We start from the raw sequence: 14,110 nt of genomic DNA, 5'->3' as shown, positions 1-14,110 counted from the left end.
ATTCATAGCTAATTAATTTTGGGCGGATTATTAATTTTGGACGGAAATATTGAACTTAAACTTTAAACAGTAAGAACAACTTGACTGATCTTTTTGGACTTGTTTTTCATTATCAAAATTTGGGAATAGAATACTTTTGGACCTGGTTTGTCATTCTTTTTCAATTATATTCATATGATTTGCGATTGTACCAAAAAATAAATAGAAGTAATTTAATATTTTCCAGATAATATAATATTTTATAATAAAATAATAATACGTACATATCTATTATTTTTTTAGAAAATTTAATATGTTTTCAATATAATAGCATTAAGTTTATAGGTTATGTTATGCATAATAATAATAATTAAGGTAAGTGTAACCACGGAATAAGCATACAGTAGTGCACTAGTGTTTCTTTCCTCTGTGGTGTAACGTACATTTGCATTTTGCAACAGAAACAGCTTCTTATAGAGTATTGTTTTACAGGCTAATATTTTTTATGTAATGTACGGTATTCAAATGTAATTATAAATAGGATTGGGATAATACAAAAATATACTTTTTGCTTAGTGATATCTATTACATTGTGACAGAATTTGGTTTCTCAATAATTCTCATCCTGAGGTAAGTTTAATGTGGACTAAGTTACTAAAGTTGAAAATGTTATTTTAAAATAGCAAATTTAATTTATTAATAATAGGCTAGCAACTTTTATTAATTTCTTTGTTCTATCATTAGAATACTTGAATAATATTAGAAGTAGGGGTACTGAATAGGCTAAATATATTTAGACCGTATTCCCTATTGTGAGATATTTATGAATTTCATCTTCTTTTAAATACTGTAGTTAGATTATTGCATCATTTATTCAATAAATTAAAGAAAAAAGGATTTGCTAACATAAGTGATTTACATGTAGGCCTACTGCAGTCAGGCTACTTGTTGGAAAATCCATTTAGAGAAATGATTCAAGATTAAGCTTAGAGTGGTTTAGCCAAATGTGGATTGTTTTATAACATAAGGTTTTTCAGTATTTTATAAAAAGTTTTCCATTAACCAAATTATAAACTGAATGAAATTCAACCAGACTCACTGAAGCCCTAGAGCTGATTGGATTGGTTGTTTGAAGTTAATTTATATACGGTACTCAGACTACTGTAATTTGTAACATTATAGAGAAACAATACGGTAGCATAAAAAACATCTCATGGTGTTTAATTTAATGGTTTAGTATAGGGCTTTTATGTTTTAAATTTCACTGTTAACTCAAGCCGCTGATATTCCTATGGTATTTTTGCTTTATGGTAACTCAATATAAATAACTCTGGTACTATGAGGTCCACCTAATGGCAGCATTTGATTAACATTGGTGTTGCTATTCTTGTCTATCATTAGACAAATCAAATTGCTTTGGAAATTGAAATAAGTTTAGCGCTATCGTCATGTTGCTTCACATGATTGTTTTTTTACAATGTAAAAATATAATTAATTGGACCTTACAAAAAGATTTAATTTAAATCATGAAAATTTATGAATTACCAATTGAATAATATATTCTCTTGACGAATAAAATATTATTTATTATTCTTATTAAATAGAATGCACATTTAATATTAGGGTACATCAGATATGTTATTCCGAATCAGCTATTCACTATTATAGGAGCCAGTGACAATACAGGAAATTGGCAACGCCGTTGTCCTATCTTTTCTACTGGCATTATAGCATTGACCTAACTATAAGCCCACTTGAATGAATGAATTTATTTGCCAAAAACAAGATACAAACATAAAAATTAAGGAAATGTTAATCTATTTAATTAGAAATTATAACAAAATGATATCCTTATTCATGATAATAGTATTAATAAATTAAGATTAAATTTATGCTCACATGCATGAGTACAGTAGGTGAGGCAAAAACACCTTCAGAAGGAAGATTCCTTGTTTGCCAGTGTGACTCGTAAAATCAGCTGTAATTAAGCTGTACTTAAGTATCACTGTATTTATTTACCCTCTTTGAATGAGTAGTTTTCATTTGATCGCCAACTTTTTTCATGCTAATGTTAAATTTAATATTATACAAAAGTTTTCCTTATAAATTAACTTGAACTTATTATTCATATTTTACAGTGCCAAACTGATCAATTGCATCCTAATGGAACGTTCAAGATGTGATTCAGTAACTGATACGGTAGTTGCAATAATTATTTTTGACCAAGTAAGTAAACAATTCACCATGAAATGGTATTTTTGCTTTTGCTCCAAATCAGTATGGGCTGGGACACACAGAGAACAATCTGTGGGAAGCGGTCAGAGTGGCCTTCATCTATATTTTAGATATTCATGTCTATAACCTGCTAAGACCTCTCTGATTCCTGTCCGCAGATCGCTGTGTGTGTCCAAGCCACAAAGTTTTACCTTATTTATAAATACTGTGCGCCACCCACTTGGAAAACTTTTTGCAGGTGTCATTTTTGTACTGTTTCGATTTGGATACTATCAAGAACAACTTGAATATGGTAATTTTAAAAAATCGATTTAATTTGCTTAGAATTGATATTCTGAGAAATCAAATATGTAATGAGACAGGCAATACTTTCTTAATCACTTTATACTAGTTTCCATCCCTCTGGAAACGCTGCTGCATTGTGGTCGTCAGGCTAGTTTCACACTCATTCGGTTCGTTTCGTTTTCGGCAAATTCCGATAAGTGTGAAACGTTAATTCGGTTTGAATTCGGTACCGAATAGCAACCGCATAGCACCGAACGCCCCCTCGACACGAATAGGTTTTATCATATTTGAATTTGTTGCTAGGGAAACAGGAAAAAACAAAGTCTTCTACACTCGCTGGCCTTTTTTGTTTTTATTTTAACCTGATATCGTGATTATCTGTTTCAAAATTTTCCAAGTCAAAATCATATGGTCAATTCAATTCTGTTAGTTCACAGGAACATTTTTTCTCAATGAATAGTTTGCCAAAAAAATATGAAAGATATAAATTAAAACTCAGGAAGAATTTTTTTCCACGAATATTATATGATTTCATCAATGGAGAGAAGAGATGAAGTTTATATAATACCATGTGTCAAAACAAGGAACAAATTTTCAATTTAAAAAAATAATCTCTCTAAACATCCAAAATTAACATAATCAAAAAGAAACTATTCAAATAATTGACAATTTTTAATTAACTTTTAGGGTCGGTTTCCGAGCTCGGGATTTAGCTTAGTTCTAGACTTTAACGGGCTTTAAACTCTGGAGTCAGAAAATTGGCTTTCCGAGTCAGAGCGTTGACGTAGTCGAGGACTTAAATAGACTGTGTAGTTTAGAGATCACGTTAGACCCTGAAGTTTGTAATTTCGCTTTCTGAGTGAAGGGCTTTTAAGTCCAGGACTTGAAACAGCGTGATTTTAAACCCTCGACTGGGGTAGGGTTTAAATTCAAGTTCTAGACTTAACTGAGCAAACTCAATTCAGTTATTGTTTTGGAGAAGATAAAAAGCCAAATAATTGTCATGGAATACAGTTTTTTTTTTCAAAACAAATACGTTTTCAAACTCAGTAGCCTAATGAAATTTTTATTCATAATCACTGGTTAGGATCAATGATCAATAATAGCATAACGTAAAATGAAATGTTTATTCATTCAGCTTTCAAAGGTTTTGCTTTGAATAGGCCTACAAAGAAATCGAAACGTATTTTTACAAAATAGTTTGGAGAGCATGCTCATTTCAATTATCCCGCTGCAATCAGCTGTTTCCGTTTTGCTATAATGCCAACAATACAACAGCAAAATATTGTGAATTTCCCTCATGTTTACTGCGTTAAAGTCCTGGACTCAAATAAGTCGAGAACTTGATAGACTCCGGAGTTTAGAAGATAAAATCGTGACTCAGAAAGTCAATTTAGACCCGAGAGCTTATTTTAGTCCTGGACTCTGTAAGTCCAGAACTTATAGATCCCGAGCTCGGAAACCGGCCCTAAGTCTAGAACTTGAATTTAAACCCTACCCCAGTCGAGGGTTTAAAATCAGGCTGTTTTAAGTCCTGGACGATTTTTGATAAATCCTTGACTTGGAAAGAGGCGAGAATATAATTCAAGTCCTGGACTTATAAGCCCTTCACTCAGAAAGCGAAATTATAAACTCCAGGGTCTATTTTCGTAGTCCTCGACTACGTTAACGCTCTGACTCGGAAAACCAATTGACTACATCTGATTTTGAATCTGACTCCAGAGTTTAAAGCCAGTCAAAGTCTAGAACTTGGCTAAATCCCGAGCTCGGAAACCGGCCCTAAATTTTTGTTGTTCAAGAAATAACATCTTACAATTGAACACCAGCTGTTATATTTAAATATACCAGCATGAACTGTGAAAATCCAAACACAGCTGTTTTTGAGAAGAAAATACCTAGTTAGAACCGTACGAATTAAAACCTGACATGTATGAAAGCCTCATTCGTTTTCGGTAACGAACCGAACCGAATGCGGTTGAAGCGTCTAAGCCTCACTGTGCAGAATAAGCCTCGTCGACAGAGTGGTGGTCATGATGTGGGTCTGTCTACCCGCTAACTTTTCAGGGTCTTCTTCAACTAGTCCTCTTTCTATGCTTCGTACAGTAGCTGCAACCTTGTTCAATATTCTTTTGCTCAATAATTCAGGCCTATTCCTGGCCAAGGTTGAAGTCACTTCCACTACATGGATCAATTTTGCTTGTAGATCTTTTTATAGTGATGAGTTTCTTCATTTATTGTGAACATTTGTGGTTTCCATTCCACCATTAAGGCTGATTCCAGGATAAACATTGCAGCAGAGTCAAAATGAGGCCACAAAGGTTGAAATAGTGGTCTACAATGAGCAACTATCTTGAATAATGAATCCTCAAAGTTTCATGAATTTATTTGCTCCCAATTCAGCAATGGATCGGATCTCACCCAAGATTTAAACTATATATCGCAAAAAGTAAAAATTATGAATTGAGTTTTCCCTTGTGATGTGCTTCATTTAGTGAGACCGATGGTATCCAAATCGGAATAGCCTTCTTTGAAAAATGTTACCATAAAAAGTTTTGAAAAGCGTGATGCACAACCTTAAGTTATCATTCTTATCAAACATGCACCTGCCACTCCCACTAAACTGTTGACGTCTTGTGACTCCACTGAATATATTTATGAATACCGACTTGCATAAACTAACTTATTGCCTAAGTACAAAGCAGGTTCAAAAACATCACATTCATATTAGGTGTACTTCGTCTACCTGAGCCTACGTTTATTTATTATAATTTTGTACCAATTTTCACTTAGATAAGACTAAAACTACCATAATTTTATCTTTGATAGATTAACTATAACAATTTTAACTTGTCTAGCTATTATGCTTATCAACTCATAAAATATTTTGTAGGCAACATCAAAATAATTTAATATTTTATTTTCTTAAGTTTAATATTGATATTTAATGTGTTTTTAAGAGCATTCTAAAAGAGATTTATAGAGAAATTGATGTTTTTCTAACTCAAAAATGTAAACTTGAATCGTGAAATGTGAAGAAAATCATACATTGACAGCCTATCATTTGCATATGAGCATGTTCCTACTGCTGGCAGCAAATAATAGGATAATAATATATACTTTTTAAAATATTGAATGCTGGGATTATAATATTAATCATAATTTTATTATTACAGATTGAATCCACAAAATAATTGAAGAAATGGTTTCAGATGATTACGAACAAGCGCCAGCTATATTTGGAGAGGTAATGCACCTACTGATATCCCGTGATAAGAACTTGGGAGAGATTTAGTGAAACCCTGGAGAACGGCCACTTAGCTCACAAATCTGAGCTGTTCACATCAAGCTGATATTTGTGACAGCCATTATAGCTTTAATCATGTAAGTAAACACTCGATCATACTATAATTTTCAATTATTTGTATCAATTAACTGCGCCCGGTTCTACTCAGAATAACAAAGGCACAGGTTTCTTTGTTTAAACTAGAACAGTAGGCCTACTATCACCGACAGGAGTCGAGTCGGAGCACGGGAGCAGTGGTAGCGGACGGTCGTGTTTCGAGGAGCGCACATAACATAAACCGTTTCTTGTTTATGCCTTTAGAAATCTTTTTTCATCGTAGATCTTGTCCATAACCTAATAACTTACTTTATTAATTTATTCTTTCAATTAATACGTAATAATCTTTCTAATAATAACTCATCATTAATAACATCAGTAATAAAATCGGTATTGTACCTCTTAAAGTCTACTAAAGTATTTAGTACTTGTCTCTCTATTTGAACTTATTAGTTGCGAATTCAATCATCAGTAACCATAATCAACCAACTTAGCTGTATTAAACTGTATTGAATCGTAAATTATCTCTTTATAAATTGTAGGTTTGAATTACTCTTACTCATAATATTAATATATTTTTTATCCATCCAGGAAATTGAAAAAGGGAGATGTCATGATAATATATATATCGATACTGTGATATCGATATATTGATGTAACTATCGAGTGTGTTTTGTATCGAGTCTCGAAGGATGAACTTGTACTTCGTGTGCTTGTGAGTTATGCTCAGTGCTTACTGAAATAAATATATCTTGGTGAATTAAACTTTGTGTTAATGATTAAACCTACAAACAATAAGTAACATAACATTTCAGTCGGCACGACAGACAGGAAGCTGTCCGATTGGCAGATAGGGTTTGCGTTCGGGAATTGGCCTGATAATCAGCCAATCGGAGATATTCTGCCTTGCCGACTTGTTTCAAACGCTTCGTTAGGATTGGCCCTAACTCTGGTCAACTACGGTAAGCATAGGCAACTCGGTAACACATAAAAATTGTCAACTATCAACATTATGATGTTGACTACAGCACCTTTGTGTTTTCATTATGATAATCGATATTTGTACATCTCATCAAACACTGTGTCAGAAGTAACTTAAAGATGCGTTTACACCAAAGATTCTATTAGATTGAACATAACTTATCAACACATGATGAACATTTAAGTGTTTGTCAAGTTCCGTTCAATCTAATAGAATCTATACCGGTAAGGATTAAGTTATTAACTTTGGTGTGAACGGAGCTTAAAGCATTCCTTATTTCTCTTAATTATTTTACTTTCTATATTTCCTTACTATTCTATTCAACGATTAATTTATCCAGCTATAGAGGCTGAGAATGCTTTAATTTTGGTTGTAAACTAAAGTAACATCCAGTAGCTTTAATTAACAAGGCTAATTTCGATCACGACCAACATATTCGTCACTATGGCCCAATGAAAATCGGAAATTTATGTATGGCCATATATCGAATATAGAATACAAACATTTTTTTTATGTTTGTACGTGATTGTGGGTTGTACTGTATTTTATTGGTTGAAATTTAGCTTGATGAGTACCGTACTGTAGTAGGAAATAACAATATTTTCTGTTCTATCCTCTATGGTAGTACAATAGAAAGATGTAGGCCTGATAATAAATGTTATTCTATTTCTCTTTACTATTATTAGTAAGTACACGAGTATAGTAGTTCGTAGTGGAAGAAGTACAGTTGGAGTGAAGCATCAGAACAATGCTCAACGAATAATAATTATGTCTTGTAGGCGAATATGTCTTTACTCATACTTGATAATTAAATACCAAATTTGGTTTTAGAAATACAAATGCTTCTGCAACTACGATTATTGACAAGTAAATAGAACAAATGCTGTAGTTTTTGTATGTTATGATGGATTCGTTGAAGAATCAAATAGAATCATCTTCTAAATTACATTCAGACTATTTTTGAAACAATAGTAGTGTTAATACAATGTTCTAAAACTAGAATGCTAAATGGATATACCGTAGGCCTATACAAAATGAATAAAAAATATAAAATGTGACACCAACTTGGAAAAGAAACCTTTTATTTCGAAGACTTCCAATTATGGAACAGCTAGTGCTTTATTACAATAATGTACAATACGTAGGGTAACTAGTAGAAAAATGCACTATGATACAGGAATAACAAATTCAATTTCATAATTTCATAATTCAAATCAATCTTATTCCATTTGAATGGTATCATATTTACTTTTGAGAGCAGGATTCGAAGGTTTAATAGATATGATCCCAATCAAGGTAACCGCCTTCAAAAGTCTTTCGCCATCATAAGTCAGTCTTCTATGTGCCTGGAGAATGTTGTAAAATGTCAGAATTTGTCCTGCAAAACATTAAGAAATCATTTAATGAAATAAGTTTGTATTTATTGCTGAATGAGCTATTTTTATGAAATAGTATAAGTAACAATATTATTTTCATTTGGTATTAGTAGTGCTGACATCAAAACTGCATTTTGAAGCTCAAGTGAAGGATAAATCTGAGAAGACGAATCTGGGGTTGAACTTGGCATGGAGAGGCATTTTTAATAATGCTAAGGTAGACTTTCCAGCTAAATGTAAATGGTTTAAAGCATGCGCAAAGACTGTACTGTGTCTCGGAGCTCAGGTATGGGATTACAGGCATATTACAGTGTAAGTTACTATATCATGGCTGACATATTCCCTGTTTTGATATTAACCGTTGGGTAGCCTAACAGATTGGTCAGAATGGACTCCCTACTTTCAAATCAGTTAATAGTGCGCAGGTGAATAGTGAAATAGAGTGGTGGTGTTATATGGTGGAAACTATGTCATTTTAAGTATTCATGTTCATCATGCAGTGGTAAGGTGAGCACCAAGGTTTTATTGTTGGAACGTTCTTTAAAAACAATGACAATGTGGTAGCGACGCAGATGCTTTTTGTAGGCCGTTTGGTTTGAATCTTCATGACAGTTCCTGATGCTAGAACCATTAAGAAATGGCTTTCTACTGTATGGTCGAAAGGATCTGCACTTACTAGAAAACAAGCTGGGCAACCTAAAAAAGATGGGGTACCTGAAAATATCGCGGCAGTGAGGGCGTCCATTGAACAATCCCTATCGCGCTCTGTGTGGAAACATCCATCTTCACTTGGAATATCGTCCAGAAAAGCAAGGCGAATTTTACACTTCGATCTCCATTTACACCCCTAAAAGATTGTTTCAGACGACTGGTTAAAGCATACAGATGCTTGCAACGCACTCTTAACCTCTGTGCAACACGACACTATTCTGTGGTCTACAGATGAAGAATATTTTCACGTCTCCGGATCAGTAAATACAGGAAGTGCAGATCCAGTCGACCATACAGTAGTAAGCCATTCCTTAATGGCGTTGCATAGGTTCATCAGAAAGCCAGTCATGATGATTCAAACCAAACCACCTAAAAAAGGTTTAAAAGTATCATTTTTCAGCGTTTTGCTTCCACGCTCATATCTTGAAAACAAGGCATTCAACCGACATAACTAATTATTCAAAAATGAAGCTTGATACATTCTCTACACTTTTTGTTTAGTGAAGTTTTGTGATATTCCCAACAGTTCCCCAGATATTCGCTCTTGAAGGTGTGTAATTGTTTAAGTAACAGGTTTTTATCCAATGTTTTGCTCTTTCAGGGCTTATAACTCTCCAAAAATGCACCATAAGATGGGGACTTTAGATATGTTCTCCTCCTAACTAGTCTCAACAAAGCTGCAAAGTCAAAAATTTTGTTTGAAACATTCCCTCCAAATTCCTTTGTCAATTGGTGTATTGTTGCAGAAATGGATATTTCACACTCAACACTAAAGCTGCTGCAAAAGGTGTAGAGAAATTCGTAAAAGTGTGGAATTATAAATCAAATTGAGGAGAATTTAATGCTCTATAAGCTCAAAATCAACATGGATTTTTCCTATCGATTTTTAAAAATTTATAAGAGCAAAAATAGTAAAATCTGGTGTGGCGCACTCACACAACTTTCCTTGCCGTTATGAAAATTTATCACCTGACGCTAGTGTTCCCGCGCATCGCAAGTCTACTATGCAAAGATCTAAGCCAGCTGGTGACAGGACTATAGAGCTGGAGACGCACGAGGTCTGCTATCTCTTCATAGTGGATGATTTAATAGAATCAACAGTTGCCAACAGTTTGCAATTGAAATAATAACATTTTCTCGAATTTCGAGCTTATTTTAAATTTTAGGTGAAAATGTTACTGAACATTAATTGTAGAGATTTTCATGCTCAATGTTTTCCATTTGGATTGTTTTGTTTAAATTGTATCTGAAGCCTGATAATTGGAAATCTAGAATCAAATTTTACCTAGATGGGGCGGAGCTCCTGAAATTTCTACAGATATGGGACTTGTGACAGTTGATAAAGCTTAACAATGACTATTTTAGGTATAAATTTGATCAAAATCGTTGGAGCCATTTTCGAGAAAATCGCGAAAAACCCTGTTTTTGACAACATTTTCGCCATTTTAGTCGCCATCTTGAATTGCATTTGATCGAAATTGGTCGTGTCGGATCCTTATAGGGGAAGGACCTTAAGTTCCAAATTTCAAGTCATTCCATTTAATTAGGAGATGAGATATCGTGTACACAGACGCACATACACTCATACACACACACACATACAGACCAATACCCAAAAACCTCTTTCTTGGACTCAGGGGACCTCGAAACGTATAGAAATTTACAAATTGGGGTACCTTAATTTTTTTCGGATAGCAATGAAAGTAAAAACCACTTTCTTGGACTCAGGGGACCTTGAAACGTATAGAAATTTAGAAATTGGGGTACCTTAATTTTTTTCGGAAAGCAATACTTTCCTTACCTATGGTAATAGGGCAAGGAAAGAATACTTTCCTTACCTATGTGTTTTTTTTTAAATGTCACACCTTCAAGAGCGGATATCTCAAAAACTAGAGGAGATATAAAAAAGTTGTAGAATGAATATTGTAGGAGATTATGTAAGCTTTAATTTGTTATATAACAGTTAAGTCCTTAAGATACATAGTTTTCGAGTTTTATGCGAGAAACCAAAAAATGGTACCTTTAAACCACCCCCACCCCCTTAGCACAGGGGTGGGACTTCTAATATTACCTCCTTATTACCCTCAACAGATCTGCGGGGTCAAAAATTGTCTTCCAAACATTTCCCTCTATACCCTTTTTTGAGCATTAATTGCCTGGACCTAATGTCAACCAGGGGTTGGGTGACTTTGTCTAACTTTGAAAAATATATGGAAAAAAGTTAATTTTCAAGATTTATACAAAGTAAAACCAAATGTCAACCTTTAAAATGGATAATTAAATTAAAAACAAATGAAAACCACTTCAAAAAATTACAAGTTATTTATTGAAAAATATTTATGTTTCTGCTGCCTAAATTTTTTTGTAACGTCGGGGCATGTTGGCTCCAGCTACAGAATAAGCAAAAAATGAATATTGAGAACATATTAATATTAAGCAAGGTGAATAATTATGTTTTATTAGGTAGAATACATTATATTTATCATACATTGAATTGTATTTGCATAATATATCCGGCATAATAACACAATTTTTATACTGGGACAAAGTCACCATAATTTAAACCTGAAATAATGACTTTCTAAATGATCACTATGTATACCAATAAAAATATAATAAAAAACAAAAATGAAATGTACTCGCCGATATTATAAGTCTTTTAGAAATAAGTTTTCTAATAGGCTACGAAGTTTTCAGACAACAAAATCACAAGATGAAGCAAGAAGCTAGGTTTTATGTCGATAATTCAAGTAATATATCGAGATTCGACAAGATATCAATTGTAAAACCTAGATAATGATCAGGGCTACGGATATAAATGTTAAACATCGATTTCGGATAACAGATATCGGAGATAAAACGATTTGAATCTTTTTCCGCGACATGGGTCAAAGTCACCCCGGTTGACGGTATTTTACAAAAGCGACTTTCTAGAGGTATTTTAAGCCTAGGTGATGGAAAATGATACAATATAAGTCTCTCTCTCTCCAATGGCGCTACAGCCCAAATCGGGCTTTGGCCTCAATTAAACTTTGCCTCCAGCCATCTCTATCCATTGCTGCACCTTTCCATCTCCTCAAACGTAGCATTTCCCTAGCGTCCTTTGCCACTCTATCCTCCCATCGCTCTCTTGGTCTTCCAACAGGTCTCCTTCCTCCAGGCTGTCCCACGAATATATTCCTTGGCACACGTATATCTGGCATCCGTTGCAAATGTCCTGCCCATCGGAGCCGCATCAATCTTATGTGGGCCGATAGTGGGGGTTCTCTGTAGAGTGTTGCTAACTCTGCATTAGTACGGATACGCCACTGTCCTGCCTCACACACCGGTCCATATATTCTTCGCAGCATCTTTCTCTCAAATACATTCAACAGGTCTGCTGTTCTGGCTGTCATTGTTCATGTCTCACTTCCGTAACACACCACTGTCCTTATAATGCTTTTATATAGTTTTATCTTGCATTCACGGTGTACATTCCTAGCTTTGAATATGCATACAAGGGAGAAAAATGTGCGGTTGGCTGCAGTGATACGTTTTTGAACTTCTTTGAGTTCCTCATTAGTATCCGTTATGCAACTCCCTAGGTAAGTGAAATTGTCAACTACTTCATAGTGCTTCCCTCCACATTCCATACGTTGTCCGAGTCTATTCCGATGCTGTCTACTCTGGAGCGATACTTTTGTTTTTCCAGTGCTTATCTCCAGCCCAACATCCGATGCACCCTCCTCCAACTCTATTGCTACATTCTTCATAGCCATCATAGATCTACCAAGTATGCCAATATCATCTGCATAGCCTAGTATTTGGACTGACTTCATCATCAGTGTTCCACACCTATCCACTGAAGTCCTCCTTATTGCATGCTCTAGTGCCAAGTTGAAGAGCATTGGTGCAATTCCATCTCCTTGCTTTAGGCCATGCTTCGTTTCGAAATATTCTGTCAGCTCTCCAGCCACTCTGACCTGGCAAATCGTATTCTCCATTGTGGCTCTGACTAGCCTCAGCAGCTTTGATGGAATGTTGAAGTCTAACATGATTGTATACAGCCTGTCTCTTGTGATGCTGTCATAGGCCTGCCTGAAGTCGACAAACTTTGCGAATATATCTATATTGTTTTCCCAGCATTTTTCTGTAATCTGTCGGAGGGTGAATAATTGATCAGTAGTTGATCTACCTGGCCTAAATCCTGCCTGGTATTCTCCTATTATGTTTTCCACATACACCCCTAATCATGCTTTCAATGCTGTGGTAAATATTTTATATGTTGTGTTCAACAGATATATACCTCTATAGTTTCGGCAGTCTAGTTTGTCTCCCTTTTTGTAAATGGGACAAATAATACTTTTCTTCCATTCATCTGGGAGCTGTTCTTCACACCATACTTGCTCAATAAGCTTGTGAAGCCGTCTGTATATTTGCATGCCTCCATACTTCCATAGTTCACCTGAAATTCCATCTGTTCCGGGAGCTTTCTTATTGTTTCTTAGCAGCTTAGTGGCCTCAATAATTTCCTCCAGAGTTGGAGGTTCAGCACCGTCTACATTTTCCTGATCCTGTTCCAACCTAGGATCTCCATTTTGCACTATTCGGGGAGCAGCCTGATTCAGCAATTCACTGAAATGGGTTCACCATATCCCTTTGATCGCTTCCCTATCTCCAATCACTTCTCCTTCCTTGTTTCTGCACAACACTGTATGGGGTTGATATCCTTTTTTAAAAACATTGACTTCTTTATATGCGTGATGTGTCTTATTGTCCAAGAAATTCTTTTCAATTCTTTCTTCAATTTTATTTTGGTACTCTCTCTTTTTTCTTCTAATTGTCTTGTTAGATACCTTTCTTGACGTTTTGTACAGTTCCCTCTTTGCTCTAGTGGGCCTTTGCAGATAATTATTCCTATTCCTATTTTTTTCTTCAATTGCTTTTCTGCAGTCTTCATCAAACCAAACTTCTCTTATTTCTCTCCTTTCTAGGCCAAGTACTGCTTCTGCTGAGGTAGTTACCGCTTCGGTCAGGATTTGTAATTGCTCTTCTATCATCATATCTTCAATAGACCCATCCATCTCTTCCATTTTCCTATTCAGTGCTTCTTCATATTCTTCTCTCTTCTCAGCCACATGCAGTTTGTTTATATCAAACTTTGGTTGCTCTTGATATCTCTCTTTATTAACTGCAATATGGCATCGAAACTTCACACCTACT

At 34.8% G+C, this 14,110-nt stretch overlaps 1 long non-coding RNA gene across 3 annotated transcripts; it reads left to right on the top strand.

Annotated features, from left to right (window-relative positions):
- The first annotated feature begins 383 nt into the window (after positions 1-383).
- On the top strand, positions 384-6,791 carry LOC120354513. Of its 3 annotated transcripts, none has more exons than XR_005573086.1 (4): positions 384-609; positions 2,118-2,205; positions 5,673-5,880; positions 6,431-6,604. It is a non-coding gene; the product is annotated as an uncharacterized LOC120354513 (long non-coding RNA). The 3 variants fall into 3 exon arrangements; XR_005573087.1 differs by lacking the exon at positions 6,431-6,604 and adding an exon at positions 6,655-6,791 and having other exon boundaries at positions 393-609; positions 5,709-5,880; XR_005573085.1 differs by having other exon boundaries at positions 393-609; positions 5,709-5,880.
- The last annotated feature ends 7,319 nt before the right edge of the window (positions 6,792-14,110 follow it).

Source organism: Nilaparvata lugens, chromosome X, assembly GCF_014356525.2.
Source record: "Nilaparvata lugens isolate BPH chromosome X, ASM1435652v1, whole genome shotgun sequence".
In the NCBI taxonomy this organism is placed as follows: Eukaryota; Metazoa; Arthropoda; class Insecta; order Hemiptera; family Delphacidae; genus Nilaparvata; species Nilaparvata lugens.
This window is presented reverse-complemented; position numbering and strand designations above follow the sequence as displayed.